The sequence below is a fragment of the Schistocerca americana genome, chromosome 11, assembly GCF_021461395.2.
Source record: "Schistocerca americana isolate TAMUIC-IGC-003095 chromosome 11, iqSchAmer2.1, whole genome shotgun sequence".
Lineage (NCBI taxonomy): Eukaryota > Metazoa > Arthropoda > Insecta > Orthoptera > Acrididae > Schistocerca > Schistocerca americana.
This window is the reverse complement of record NC_060129.1, coordinates 166,974,293-166,988,460: the sequence shown is the minus strand read 5'-3', so window position 1 is coordinate 166,988,460 and position 14,168 is coordinate 166,974,293. Positions and strand designations below refer to the sequence as shown.

General features: G+C 38.6%; 1 long non-coding RNA gene across 1 annotated transcript in view; it reads left to right on the top strand.

The window, feature by feature from the left end:
• LOC124553708 overlaps positions 1-5,326 on the top strand; it is a 583,058-nt gene extending 577,732 nt beyond the window's left edge. The window contains exon 4 of the long non-coding RNA XR_006968114.1: positions 4,907-5,326. This is a non-coding gene — a long non-coding RNA (uncharacterized LOC124553708). The remainder of the gene's footprint in view (positions 1-4,906) is intronic.
• Positions 5,327-14,168: the final 8,842 nt, after the last annotated feature.

Below are 14,168 nucleotides of genomic sequence, written 5' to 3'. Positions count from 1 at the left end.
CCGTGAAGAATGGGCAGCCATTCCCCTGGAAACCTTTCAGCACCTGATTGAACATACGTGGTATGTGTTTTATTCATCTCATTACGTACAATTTTCAAATCATTTGATTTGATGTACAGGAGACATGTCAAGGTTTTTTTAAGAGAAATACAAAAGTTTACATTATATTTTACATTTCTAAGTTACAGCTACACATGTACATAAAATAATACATGTAATACAATCCCTGTGTTCAGATTGTGAAGCTATCCTCAATGAATTCATCGACAGAATAATAACACTTTTCCACCAGAAGAGTAAAGAGCAATATTTTCAGTGAACCAATCTCCATTTTAAATATATGCCTGTAAGAATGGAAGCTGTCATCAAGGCTAAAGGTGGGCCATCGCCATATTGGATTCCAGCATTACTGATAGAGGGCACCACGAACTTATAAGTCATTTTCAGCCAGGTGTCCTGGTACTTTTGATCATATGGTGTAAGTTCTATTGTAATCCTCCAGATGATATCTGTAGATGGCATTAGTTTGAAGACAGCAAATGTCTTTGCAAAGGGAAGAGTGTGGGACAACGAAGAGTGACTGCGGAACAATGTGAATCAGTGAGAGAGTCTTCCATACAGAGATGTTTAACAAACTCAAGTGGCAGACTCTGCAAGAGAAGCGCTCTGCATCGTGGTGTAGCTTGCTGTCCAGGTTTCGAGAGGGTGCGTTTCTGGATGAGGTATCGAATATATTGCTTCCCCCTACTTATACCTCCCGAGGAGATCACGAATGTAAAATTAGAGAGATTAGAGCGCGCACGGAGGCTTTCCTGCAGTCGTTCTTCCCGCGAACCATACGCGACTGGAACAGGAAAGGTAAGTAATGACAGTGGCACGTTAAGTGCCCTCCGCCACACACCGTTGGGTGGCTTGGGAAGTATAAATGTAGATGTAGATGTAGCCCCGAAACGTCAGTGTGGAAGGCTGGTGTTGAATTAACAGTTCCAGTGAAGTCTGTGTGGAAACTTCTAACGAGACACTTACAACTATAGCCTTATCATTTGCAATTGTTACAAGCTCTATACTCCTCAGACTGGGGTTTATATGCTAACATTGCAAACAAAATGCTGTTTCATGATGGTGAGAATTTTCCGGATTGTGACTTCTTCAGTGATGAATTGACATTTCACCTAAGTGGAAATGTGAACACACAGAAGATGTGCATCTGGGGATCAGTTATATGTGCACGAGATTGTGCAGCCATAAGAAGGCTCCCCTAAATTGAATGTGACTCTTGCCACGACAGTAACTCTTGCGAGAACAGTAACTGTGACAAGGACAGTTACAGATATCACTTCATATATGACTTATTCAGTTGAAAAATTGAACATGTTGCTTTGAAATAAAAACAGTAGAAGTCATATTTCTTTGTCATATTGTGACTTTAGCATTTAACATGCTTCTGTAACAATGGCTAAACTCGTCCAGTCCTGTGTTAAACAGTGAAGCTTATTTCATCTACATTCAGAATTATCCTTTACAACAGTCTTTGCACCTTAATGTAACTTCCAATTACTGATAATTGAAAACTGTTCATTTTGAAATAATAATTAAATCGAGACCCTAAGCTGTCGACAGGCGTTGATATACAACAGTGGGGACAGGTGAAAATGTGTGCCGCAACCGGGACTCGAAACACGGAACTTTTGCTGACATGGCAGATGCTCTATCCATCTGAGCCATCGAAGGCACAGAGGATAGTGCGACTGCAGGGATTTATCCCTCGCACATTCCCCGTGAGACCCACATTCCCAGCTTAACGTCCACACACTTCATTTGTAGTGCCCTTGCCCATTACACTCATTACTCGTGGCATACAATCTTACCGAGTGTGCATCCAGCACAGGAGGAGGAGGTCAATGGCTGGTTAGCCTTAACTATACGAAAATGGTATCTGTTCTTTCAGACATGTCCGAAAGGACACATGAAGATGGTAATCTTCATATACTGTTCATTTTCACTATGCACAAAAGTTACTGATTCAGAAACACAGCACAGTAAATATCAAAAGTAATCCCACACACCTCTACATGAATTAACTGAATTACTCAAACACTTATCTCCTATGAACTGAAGTAACACTTTCGACTCTTAATCATCGTTTCTAGCAAATTCTGCATACTATTTTCTCAGCAACACAACTGTGGTTGTCTGCGTTGTGCTGAAGTCCAACAATGGCCTTACATCCACTCTGACTTAGTATATAAGCAGTAGTGCTGCAGCATTTTTGACATTATACAGCAAAACACCACCACTTCCAGGAAAAAAATAGGCTTTCAGCCTCAAAAATTCCAGAGCCAGCTGTAAGAAAAGAGTACAATATCACTACATCATAACATAAAAGCTAGCAGTGCCCTTAGAAGTTATACAGAACAAATAGTGTATTAAAAAGACATTATAAGATGAATGTCAGCAAAAGTAAAGCAAGTGTATTGGCTTGTAGTTGAATTAAATTAGGCGGTGCTGAGGGAATTTGATTAGAAACTGAGGCACTAAAAATAACAATTGTTCCATTGTTTGAGGCACTAAAAATATTAGACAAGTTCTATTATTTGTGCAGACCAAGGTGGAGGGGATATAAAATGCTCACTGGATTTAGCAATGCAAGAATTTTTCAAAATGATGCATTTGTTAATATTTTATGTAAATTTAAATGTCAAGAAGTCTTTTCTGATTGTCTGGGTTGTTCCTTTTTACAGATGTGTAATGTGGATGATGGAACATAAGCATTTTAAATGTCGTGATACAAAAGAATACTGAAGATTTGGTGGGTATACCGAACGACTAATGAGGAGATACTGAAACGAACTAGGGAAAAGAAAGAAACTTTTGGCAAAACCTGACTAAAAGAAACAATTAGTTAATGGGACACACAGTAAGACATTCGGTTATTCGAGGAAGTGTCGGAAGTAAAAATTGTAGGGAGAGGGAGAGACTGAGGCTTTACTGCAGTAAGCAGGTTCAAATGGATGGAGGTTGCAGTAGTTTTGTGGTGATGAAGGGGCTTCCACGGAGCAGACAAGTGTGGAGAGCCGTGCCAGAACCTCATTCAGGCTGAAAACTACAATCATTTATTCTCCATTTGTTGATACTTGTGTTGTGGTTACTTCTTAGAACACATGGTTTACATAATATTGTTAAGGGTTTTGCTAGCATAAGCAAGAATACTCAGTCATGGATTTCATATTTATTTAAAAGCTAAAACATCTTTGTGGTATTAGCACAGCTCCACACAGGCTGGTATTACAATATCTTTGTCAAATATCTTTGTAAACGAAATTTGATGGTGTAATAGGAAACTTTGTCAAATGTTGTCAAATATTTGATCAAATCTAGGGCCTCACTATAGATTTGATCAAAGAAGTCGCTTGTCTTCTGTTCACTGCAATGTGATATGTTACCACGTGGAGCGCCTAGCATCGGTGCAGCGTTCTGTCATCTGTAGTGCGTTTGTAAACATGACGGGAAAATACAATTGGTGTGTGGCATCTACCACAGAATTAAGAGAGATGTATGAAGCTGAGGGAATTAGATTAGGAATGAGACACTTAAAGTAATTTTGCTATGTGGGGAGCAAAATAACTGATGATGGTTGAAGTAGGGAGGGTATAAAATGTAGACTGGCAATGGCAAGGAAAGCGTTTCTGAAGAAGAGAAATTCGTTAACATCGAGTATAGATTTAAGTGTCAGGAAGTCGTTTCTGAAAGTATTTGTATGGAGTGTAGCCATGTATGGAATGAAACATGGACGATAAATAGTTTGGACAAGAAGAGAATAGAAGCTTTCGAAATGTGGTGCTACAGATGAATGCTGAAGATTAAATGGGTAGATCACATAACTTATGAGGAAACATTGAATAGGATTGGGGAGAAGAGAAGTTTGTGGCACAACTTGACCACAAGAAGGGACCAGTTGGTAGGACATGTTCTGAGGCATCAAGGGATCACCAATTTAGTACTGGAGGGCAGCGTGGAGGGTAAAAATCGTAGAGGGAGACCTAGAGATGAATACACTAAGCAGTTTCAAAAGGATGTAGGTTGCAGTAGGTACTGGGAGGTGAAGAAGCTTGCACAGGACAGAGTAGCATGGAGAGCTGCATCAAACCAGTCTCAGGACTGAAGACCACAACAACAACATGAAGCTGATAAGGTGATTTACAGTGTGAGGCACCCTGAATATAAAAATAGATTACGAAGATTGGAGATCTACAAAAATATTGCGGAGGTTATTAGCCGTGACATACGGCCTGGGTGTACAGCTGACTACAATAAAAAGAAAATTAATGGCCTCAGCACAAGTTACTCCTACGAGAAATCAAAAGTACGTCTCGACGTATTTCTTTCTTTTTATTTATGCAAGTAAAGTTCACATGTTATACAAATGATTAGCGTTAATTTGTTCACTGCAGCACCTTGAAGCATACTCAGAGAAGAATCGTCTGCCAGTACAACCATTGGAGTTGTAATGTGTGTGTTTGCAAGCTTCCTGCCTTCAGGAATGTTTTGAATAGATCGGTCAATGAGAGACTCCCGTAGTTTGCTTTTTGAAAACACTCCGGCATCACCAACGTGCCCATTAGTTCCTACATCAACATAGAAAAATTTGTAGGAAGCATCTACCATGGCAAATAAAACGATACTGTTGAAGGATTTGTAATTGAAAAAGTGAGATCCAGTAGCTTGTGGGCATTTAGTACGAATATGCTTTCCATCCATTGCTCCTATAGTATTATAACAGTTCCACTTCATCTCAAAATCCTCTGCCATTTGCCCCCACCTTTCTCTGCTTGTGGGTACCTGTAAATAAGATTTATGTATGTGCAAGCAAGTATGTAACTAATGGCTTTCATGTCTTATTTTATAGCACGAGATGCGAGAGCCTTCTGTTGCATGCCGTGAGCCACAGCCACAGCACAATCATCAAGAGCGGCCTCCCACAAAAAGAAGGAAAGGTACAACAAATGACGTTGTGGAGGCCACCAGGACACTGAAGGCTGTGGCTGATACGGCCGGAACTCTGCCCCAGCCTGTCCAAGGAGACCAATACAGTGCCCTTGCCACCCACATCGCAGCTGAACTGTGTGAGATGGATAATGTGGGTAGTAAGAAATTTACAACTGCCGGAAGTCACGGTTTGCAGTGGTATTTGATGGACGGGTGGGATTTGCTGCATTTGACAACACAACAAGCACGACCATCCACCTCTGGGTATATCCAGGCTGCCTTGCAGCAGGCTGGTATAGAAGAGAATACCGTATAATTTTTTTGTAGCTCTCCAATCTTCTTAATTTTGTAGTTTCGGACACCAATTGGTACATGCTGTGTTAATAAAATAAAATGAAATAAAAATTGATCTTAATGAACATAAAGTGTATTGAACATTTATTTACCTTCAGAGCTTGGCCATTTAGTGCTTTATATGTTGCTTCACACGTTTCAGTTATTATTTTACTTAATGTGCACTGTGGAATTCGAGTGCTGTACTGTAAGCTAGAGTAACTGTCTCCTGTAGCAAGGAATCGGAGTGTTACAGTGAGCCTGTCTTCTTCAGATATAGCAGTTCTTAAGTGAGTATTGTGCTTTGAGATATGAGGAATCACTTCACTGAGCACATACTGAAATGTATGCTCATCCATTCTTAAGTAATTGATGTACTACTTGACATCCTCCACCATAAGCTCAAATAACAAGTTTTATTGAATGCTTCTATCGCCTCGCCGTGACACACACGGCTTCACCCAGGTACGTTTCCTTTTTTTCACCCACATCTGTATCACGTGTGAACGCAGTGCAATTGTGGTACGTGCAACTGTTGCGGTTAATAACAAGTTGTTGTTGTTGTCAGCCATCTTGAACTTTGACAAAAAATATGATGACAGCGTAGTAACATTTTTAGTGCCGTGTCAAAGATCAGATCTTTGACAAAGTAATTTGATATTGTAATACCGGCCTATCCCTTTAATACTATAAAGGTTACAAGAAGACAAAATAAGAAACTAAAAGCTGCAAAAAGTGTGGGAAACCAGATTACTGTCTTCAAACAAAGTCAGGAGTATGTGAAAGATAATTAACCCTTGCACTGCACACTTGAATTAAATTACCTTGCACCTCACACTGGGGTCCACAGGACCCCAGTTAAATGTTATCATATACCATGCGTTTGAAGCTCATTAATATACATTGGACTGTCTTATGTATATGGGACGTTGTAAATACTATTTAGTTACCTTTAGTGTTTTTTTATTATTACAACAATGAGTAACGCATAATGTATATAAAATGAGTGTAGTACTATTAATAAATAACATTTTGTATTTCTTTATGTTTAACTTTCTCATATCTGAATGTGTATAATGCAACACAATGTCTTACTTGACTTTATTTAGTTAATTTCCCTTTTACAATCTTAGCAACATTTTTGTTTTTCTGTTCCTTTTCTTTGAAAGTAGTGAACATCTCAGTTTGCTGGTTAGAGGTTCTGGTCTGTCTGGTGCCACAGTATCTATTTTCAGTATTTCTTCTAGAGTTCTCTTCACATTCCTTCATTGTGTAGGTATAGTCCAATGTAGCCCTTAGGTGATGTGCAATTAAGTCCCATGCCAGTTCATGCAGAAATTTCCTTCGTGGCTTCTTTACGTCAGTGCTGGAAAGGGTAAAGAGAATCATGGCATTTCTCCCACTTTGACTGAGAATGCCACAGAAAACCCACATAGGCCATCTTCTTGTTGCATGTGCAGTGGTGTAAGTTTTGCATAGCTGATCAAAAGTGTCAGTACCACCTTTTGTTTTATTGTATGAAATTATAATTTCAGGTTTTCCTGTTGTTTTGTGGATGTTGTTTGAGTAGAGCATGGTATACAGCAAGAGAACAACTTTATTCCTCTTTGGGACGTATGACAGTAGCATCTTATTCACATCAAAAGCAAATTGTGGTTTTCTTACATTTTAAGAACTTAAAAATGATTGTGGTATAACGAGTTTATTTTTTATTACAGTTCCCAACATCGTCAAACCAAAGTTTTCAGTCATTGTCTGATAAAGAGGAACTGACAAAAACCAGTTGTCAACAGTTAGGTTCCTGTTAGTACTATGAATGGGTTTTGATAACTTTCTCACATAATAAGATGGGACAGCTTCATTTTTTCTCTTACTTCTTTGCCAATGCTTGGAATAGTGTTTAGCATGTACTAAGACTTGCAGTCATTGAACATCAAAATCATAATTCCATATTTGCCAGTTTCGAAGACATGTATATTCTGAATGGGCATCTGCCATGGAAGCCCATTAGCTGCTTGTCTGTTGTGCAGTAATCGAAAGGGGTCTATAGGGACTTGCAGTTGTCAATAAATTTAGTCCAGATGTACCAAATGGGTGAAAATATTTCTTCTTGTTTTCTTTGCGTGCTGGTTGCTTTGTCATCAAATCTTAGGCAACTAGTCGAAGACTGAAATTCCCTTTGTGACGTTGTATCGCGAAACGGCATTGCCAAATTTAACAGACCAGAGTTCTTCTACACTGGTGTGAGCTGCCTTGTTTACGCCACAGAGATACGAGAGTCCAATGGCAGCTCTTAGCTCTACAGAATTTTTGTAGTGTTATGATAACTTTCCGCATTTCCAGTTGAAGAACATTTGCAAGTAATTTTGGTGTTTGTGTAAGTGACAATCTTGTCTAGCATTTCATCTGTCACTAATAACTGCCATGCTTCAATTGGACTAGAAATAGATCTTGTTTGATCCTTTGGTCTTGGGAGGTGAGTAACTAAATTTCTGGATTTAATTCTTCCTGTTTTAGATGGTACAGTTGAAGACCACTTACAGCCATTCTTACCTAGAAGGATGGAACGATGTTTGCGTTGGAAGAACTAGCATGGGTATCATCGCCCCCTTCTCCAGCCTCTTCCGTACCTAATAGTTCCTGTATTTTGACAAAATCAGGATCTTCATCAGAATCTATGCCTCCAAATGAATCGTCTTCGTGGTCCAACTCGTCCATAAATGTATTATGTAGATCGTCGTCTGTAACGAGTCCATTTACTCATTGTAACTGAAAAAAAAATAGGGCAACATTGAAAGGAAACAGTTATAAGTTACATTCAATATATATTTCAATATTGTATACTTACCAATTTATTATTTTCAATATGCATGAATGAGCTACACGGAATGCACTCTGGGGTAATGTAAACACTATGGACATTCAAAAATCTTTATAGCTTTACACTGTAATGTAGACCCTACGGACATTCAACAATCTTTACAGCTTTACACTGCCACAACAACAATGCAAATGTTTGAGTTAACATCGCATATGTGTAGGCAGTGTTACCAACTTAATATACACTATTTTCAATAAACTGTTGCTAACATACTCTTTGTAATACACAATAAAAAATACGCTGGGGTCTGTAGGATCTTAGCTAAAAGTAATTAACAGAGTATCAGAAGGTCTCATAGCTGTTAGTAGCATTGTCAATACATGTTTTACGAACATATGACAGATGTACACAAAATGACAAAATTGATCCCCTGCAGGAATTAAAGCACTCCTCAATGAACTCGTGTGATTTCTATCCTACGACAGATCAAGAGATTTAAAGCATTGCCACATAGTTTATTCATCTCTGATAAAAGGCAGTTTTCTGGATAGAATGATATTAGCCATAGACTTGCCACTATACAAAAATAGAGATCCAATGTGCTGTGTCAACCGCAGACCATTTTCTCAAAAGTTCCTGAGAAAATAAAGTACTTCAGATTTATGCCATATTTTGAAGAAGAAAAGAATGGCATCATAAATAGCAGATGATTTGAACGGCAGAAAGGAAAATCAATAGTTTCTGTGTATTTGAATGTGTAAATCATTCACAGGGATTAAATCATTGGCAAAATCCTCATGATATATTTTATGACTACTGTGTGACTTGCGGAAAGCTTTTGATCTATTTGATCACAATGTTTCAGTAAGGAGACTTCATTAATTTGGGATTAGAGGAACAGCTCTTAGTACTGTTAAGTGATACCTGCAAAATAGAAAACAGTAGAAACACAATTAGAACAATAACAATAATTACTTGGATTTTAACAAATGAGTCATTCCGTACCACAAGGCAGCGTGTTAGGATCCCTAATGTTTCTGAGATAAATATGCAGAGATAAACATACTTAGCTCTTAATACTGAAAGTGACATTATTGTATTTGCAGGTGGTACCACCAGCATAACCAGTGCCGCATTTTAGTTGATGCCATAACAAAAAGCAAAATGATATTTGATTCTGTAACGCAGTGACTTGGAATCAATAGACTAATTCTCAGTAAAGAGAAAACTAAAACAATGTTTGAGGACAACAGAAGAAGACTACCGGAGTCATCTCAGTAACAAGTATGCTTCAAAAAACAAAATTCTTAGGCCTCACCATGGATAACAGTTTACTGTGGAAAGACTTAATCGGTATCATAACAAGCAAACTGAGTTCAGCTATATTTGTTCTTGAGAACAATAAACAGCTAGTAACTGATGATGCTATGTGAATGCTGTTGATGTTATCGTGACCTATGGAATTGAAATATGAGGTCAGTCAAGTGATGCAAAAGAAATATTCAAACTGAAAAATGTAACCATTAGAATGACCACCAATGCAAGAAGATCAAACAGCTGTAGGCAACAGTTGAAAAAATTAAAATTTCAACTTTCTGCAATATTTATGTACTCAAAATACTATTGTTTGCATAGGAACATAGAAACAAGTTCAATAAAAATGAAGTTATACATAACCATCCTAGCAGAAACTGCATAAATTTAAGGTTTCTTTCACATAACATGGCTTAGCTTCAGAAGAAGCCAATAAAACTGTACAGTTCATTTCATGTTCCAAATACCAGCTTGTGAGCGAAGTGTAAACAAAAATAAAACCATTCCTTGTAAGGATACCTTTCTATTTTGTCAATGAATACATACCATACGCAAAAAGAAATTGGAAATAGGCACACAGCGTAGTATGAAACATAACAGCTATGCCGTTACTGGTTCATTAAGGTTTGTTACCAGCAGTTTCAGTCACATTAATTAATAGAACAGCTAATAGCAAGTCAACAACAATCCTAAGGATTGCCAAATATGGGCAATATCAGTAATGATACACTTTGGAAAATGTGATCATGATGTAAAGCTACAGAATATATTCCTTATACCTTAAGTGACTGTTTATTTCTCTATTGTATGGCATACATTGGTATTCTTATACAATTTAATCACAAATTGGCATCCAGGCATTGAATATAATTGATAGCCTCCTCTGTTGCAGCAAGGAAGTCGATGAAGGTTCGCTCGTGAGCTCGAACTAGCCATTCTTCCACTATGTTCTGGGTTGTTATATTTACACGTCTATTTTCATTGTGAATGAGACTACTCTGCAACAAAATTAATATGTTATTTAATGTACAAAATTCATTGCAATTCTTTAATTTTCTGTTTTTCACTATTGTGTTATTGTTGCAAAGTGTACATAAGACCCTTGAGGAATCACTGTTGTACTCCCAGTTGTGCTTGAAGTATCTATGTGGCACCTGTGCTGATCAGTTTAGTAAATCAATTCTAAAAGGCACACATTGTGCCAACTTTGTACAGTTTACATGGAAATAAGTAAGACAGAAACTCAAGACTGTGTGTGGCATGAATTAATGTGGGCATTACTACCTACTTGTCAGTATTTGTAACACCAGAGCCTTTGTTTATTCTTGTTTTCTACAGCGGATCAACTCTTTGCAGCAGATAACATGGGTTAAGTACTTGATCTCAGCCAAAGAACTTTTTACAGGAAAACTTCCCAGATAAAACTAAAATGTGCATATTGAGATGGGCAGTAAATTCAAGATATGTTCTTATGTATTGTGAATTGAAATACAATGTGTGTAAATAGACTGCAGAGTAGGTAAAAAATATGTAATTATGTATGAAGCTATAGTGTATAAAGTCACTCCTGTGATAATTAGCTAGAATATGTGATTGTTATTGTGTATAACTGGCATATGAAATATGTACTTGGATCTGATCCACATATCAGCTAAATAAATAAACACAAATGGTTTATAGTTTCATTTTTCCTACATTGTATGGATGCCACAAATATTAACCATCACATCTGGAATTCTTATGTCTGTCTCCAGATTATCCCTGAAATACAATCAGTTTCTCTGTAACAGTGGAGTGATGTAGCCTACATATGTTAAGTAGAGGCTTGAAAAAGTAAGGGTGCTTATGATCTCACCATTTAGCCCCATAATACACCAATCATATCTCATTCAAAGTAAGTTAGGACCAGCAAACTTACTTTGTGTCCAAATGGTACATTTCTCAGCATGGGTTATTTGTCAAAACTTCATCTACTTGTCTCCTCCAGAGCACCTGGAAGTATATAACAGGACTTGTGAAACACACTGTATAGAGCCTATTTACCTGATATATTGAGGCTTTTCTTTCTAAATACCCAATAATGCCAAAAATGACAACAGTTTTTTTTCCCTTCAGTAGGTGTGAATTTTTCACTGATAAATGCTCTCACACAGTCAATATTTATTATGCAATACTTGTATTGACCACCTGAGAGTGGTTTTGACACTTTGCACAATATTTGAGTATTGAAGGAGTTGGCAGAGCTTTAGTAATATTGACTCTTGCTCAGTATCTCAGTATACTTCGGAATATATTGTACCATGTAAAGGTGATACTGTGTTAAGCAGTTTCTGCCGGGTCTTGGTGATATGCAGACAACCAATACAACATTGCCATGTGAGTGAATACATCAGCAAAGACAGATGACAGCAATCATCCGCTCAAGTATATTCAGGACAGTAGGTTTATTAGATATTTAATGCTTATTCAGCAATTAACTGTTGAAACTAGATAAAAGTATGTAAATGCAGGGAAATAACACTGCAGCTGCTTGTGCATTCATTTCACAAACTTGTATTATACAGGTTGAACACTTCTAAAACTGATACACTGCAGGGACAGGTTCCTGACTGAAATGGAGGAAGAGAGGTCATATGAACATGTGTCTGGAAATGCATTATTGACATGATAAATTGTGCTGATGAATGAAAGTTCCTGTGTCCACATGCCATGTGTTCCTTGTGTGTTCCAGGCAGCACGATTGATGCAGAGAACTGTAAGCAGCAGAGTAGTTTGGTATTTATGTCGAGAACAAGCTGAGGTGGTCCAGAGGCAGCGCGACTGTACCAAACAAAGTGTCCTCACAGACACCAACCACATCACACAACATTTCAAGACCTTTTTGGGAATTTGTGTGATGATGGGCCCTCTCAGACAGATTAACATACAGGGAGGTAGTGGCATGTGTGTTCATCAGATTTGGATGACTGGGTTCTACGGGATACTGAGACAAACCCTAATACAAGCTCCAGGCAAGTGGCCCACCAACACCGTTTAAACCAAAGTACAATTATGTGTATCCTGCATGACAACCCCTATTATCCCTATCACCTGCAGTGAGTGAAAGGATTGTCAACAGTGGATTTCCCCCTGTGGGAAGGATTTGGTTGATGGTTGTTGCGTCAGATCACCGCAATTATGGGATTTCCTTCAGCAGTCTTCTTTACTGACGAAGCAACCTTTATCAAAAGTGGCATCATTAATTAATCTACATAGTCACCATGTGTGGGCTACAGAAAATTCTCGGTGAATTGTTGAAGTGGTTCAACAGCAATGATTGAGAATCATCATTTGAGAATTGATTCTTGGTGACCACATACTTGGACCAGTTTTTATTTCTCAATGCCTCAACAGAGGAATGTACCTGGACTTTCTCAAAAATGCTCTGGATGGACTGCTTGAGAATGTGCCTTTAACTGTACGACAGGTTCTGTAGTTTCTGCACGATGGAGTACCGCCATACTTCCGCATTACAGTTTGCTCACATCTGCACAGCATCCTCCCCAGACACTGAATGGGAATGGGACACGGAGGCCTCGTAGCATTTCCTACTTTATCACTGGACTTAAACCTCCTGGATTTTTACCCCTGGGGGTATCTGAAAACCATTGTGTATGCTGCACCAGTTCCTGTCGAACAGACCCTTTGACAGCACGTTCACGATGCTCGTGACACGATTCGGAGAGAGGCCGGAACGCGCGAAAGGGTGTGGCAGTACACAGTGCGACATGTGAATTCGTCCCCTGCACCCCGTGGAGGCCATTTTGAACATCTGTTGTGATGTGGATGTTGTGCAGCTCTGCACTGTGTTCCAGAAGGATTTCTTGTCATTACAGGCACACTGTCCATTTCAGGACACACGTTCGTAGAACCTTTTTTCCTCCAATTCCAGTCAGGAATCCACCCGTGCCGTTCGTCAGTTTTATTATTGTCCATCCTGTATACTGCCGAAATATATAACAGCACGGCTTACGGTACTGATCCTCTGTGACAGCGGCAATCGAACTTAGCTGCTCGAGAGCCAGTGTAGGTACTGTGGAGCAATCATCAGGGCTGCATATGTACCAATCTTATTATTAACTGGTAACCTACAAAAATTAGTATGGCACGAGCTCCCAGTAGACTAGCTGCAGCAGGTTGGGGGCTGACGGCTTACTGTTGAAAGCCAGCACCATTTGGAAAACTTTGTGTGTACTGTTCTTTGAATTAATTTTCTTTCTTCTCACTGCATTGCATTGCATTGCAAAAGCCTTCATTTACTTTCATATTCGTAGTTACAATTATGTACACATTTACAAATCCATGTTTCTTCCATTTGAAAATTATACCATAGCAACTCATTGGTATGAGCTGCACACATCCTTGAGCTTTGAGTACTGGCTGGCAATAAAACATTCTCCCTCTCTCATCTTCCCCTGAGGTAAGAGGCCACCTTTACTAAGCCCGTGCTCGAATTTACAAACATTAATTAAAATTAAGCACATCTTAAAATAACACACTCTCTCTCTAAGTATTTTTATTTGTTACAGAGAGAACATTGCACTGTTAATTAGATCATAGCACTTGTTGACATTGTAGCATTGGGCTGTTAACTGCTATACACATATTAATATAAAATACGACTGAGAACCACAGGCCACATTTGAGGAGCACGGCTGTACAATAATGTGTCCCC